We start from the raw sequence: 2320 nt of genomic DNA on the forward strand, positions 1-2320 counted from the left end.
ATTAGCTTGCTAATATCCGAGCTGTTTAGATTGAAGAGTGAAAGACATAATATGGAATACGGTCAACATATCTGACCTGATGCTTTACATTACTGAACACAGAAAAAACATTATATGCCAATAACATTTATTGACTAAACGACCAAATAACATTAGTTAGAGTGATTGATTTTCATTATGGTGATACAGATGTTACTCAGCATATCCTGTAATATATATTATGTAAACAGCTAGTGCACATTTACACCACTTCAACTTGTAATGCTTTCATTAATGCTGCTGTTAACAGTATTTATTATTTATTATGAAGGATGTCAGTAACTTATCTTCATTACACTGATTTTTTCATTCTTATTCTATGCCCTGCCAACCCAAACATTCAGTTTCACACAGCCTAATCCTGTATTTCAAAAAGCTGAATGATCCACTCAGGCTCCTTTTTTCTACACTAACATCTATATTTAGGCCCGTCAGAGCTGAAATTAATTGGATACACTCAAACAAATGGCTATTTAAATTTCCCTGTACACTAGAGTACACCCGGGCTTTATTCCAGATTGTGTAGCTAACCACCCTGCTATGATATATGATGCGGAACCACAATGAATAAACTCAACCAGCTGCAGAACCGCACGGCAATACCACCAATTAACATTTAACCAGCGCTGCATGTCCAATATTCTCCACCGTCACCTCTGTTAAAAAGGTTATTTTGTTCTTTTTAGCTTATTCGTCAGGACCACAGTCCTATAGGTAAAGGGAACGTATTATGCACACTTACAGCTCTGTAAGTGCAAGTATTCTGGGGCTTTACTGGAATATCTGCATGCTTTATAGTTAAAAACTCCTTATTTATCTTATACTGTCCCTTTATGCAGCCCCTCAGTTCAGCCTCTGTCTGAAACAGGCTGTTTTAGCTCCTGTCTCTTTAAGGCCCGCCTCCTGATGAGCCCGCTCTGTTCTGATTGGTCAGCTCTTAGAAGCTGCCTGCTCGGCAGATTTTCGCCAGCTCCAGAGGCAACATCAACAAACTATGAAACAAACTATAGTAGCAGGATTTCACTACTTTTTCTTGTTCTTTACTTGAAATGTCGGCTTTTAAAATACATCCGTACATGTTTGAGCTGGAGTCTGATCCAAAATATGAGAGTGGACACACAAACAACATGTGAAAAACCTTTGCAACAACCATAGCAACCAAGACTACTGAACGACAGCCGTTTATGGACGTGCAAAAACCGTTTTAAACAAAGTGCTCAGAGCAGGGTGAAGCCCTGGCTTTTGACTTGCAGTTCATAACACTCGTAAAAAGTTTAATAATGCTGTAATCTCTGCTAGCAGATATTATAAGATCTGATATTTTAGTAAAAAAAAAGGTACATTGAATGAATATTTCACTCATATGTTCAGTATCAACATTTTTGCAACTTCCAAGATACTTTAATTAACAACATTTTCTGTTGGAAGTTGACAGAAAACATAATTCAGCAGCATTGTGTCTCTAGCTAAATGTATTTGCTGTTGCAATTTACATAATTTCTTATTTTTAGGAAGGTTAGGTTGTTTAAAATTGCTGTATTTTATATACTTTGACCTTTATGTGTGTCTAAATATGTTTTATACACCTCCTTATGATTAAGAACACATCATTTGGCTGAATAACTTTTTTTTTGTTTCCATACGTACCAAAATGTAATAAAAGGGTGAATCTCATTCCAAATTAACTTTTGGCTCTTTAGCTTCTTTCTCTAAACGTTCACTTCCTGATTCTACATCCTGAATCATTCATGGCCTGTTGTGTTGCCATTAGTCAGTATTGACATCTCTGAGAAGTTTCTGAAGTGCTGCACAACCACAACAGCATGAATATTTTACATCCAAACAGCCGGAGAGTTTTACATAATTCACCTGAAGGAAATGATAGTTGAGTGTTAGCAGACGCCTCATGATTGACTTCTGAACACGCCGTGTGTTTGTGTACATGTCTTGATGTGTGCGTTGACTGTTTGAAGTCCTTACATTGTGCCTTTTTAGCATATTTCCTGTCCCCTGTATTAAATCAGAGCATTTCACCTCAAAGTTATCCAGAGGACAGAGATAATCCTGGAGTGAGCCGCGAAGGTCGATGTTAACGTGATATGATCCAACAGATACTGCAACACATTCGGCTTCCTATCTGGCTTCAAATAGTTTGTTCAATAAGACACACAGAGCGAAGTCGATGCTCTTTAGACCTGAAACATCAAGAGGAGCCTGGTGGAAATCACAGGGTTGAACAGTATCGCCAAAAAAATATGAGAATCATCAATGAATTCACACA

Source organism: Thunnus albacares, chromosome 12 (genome assembly GCF_914725855.1).
Source record: "Thunnus albacares chromosome 12, fThuAlb1.1, whole genome shotgun sequence".
Taxonomy (NCBI): Eukaryota; Metazoa; Chordata; class Actinopteri; order Scombriformes; family Scombridae; genus Thunnus; species Thunnus albacares.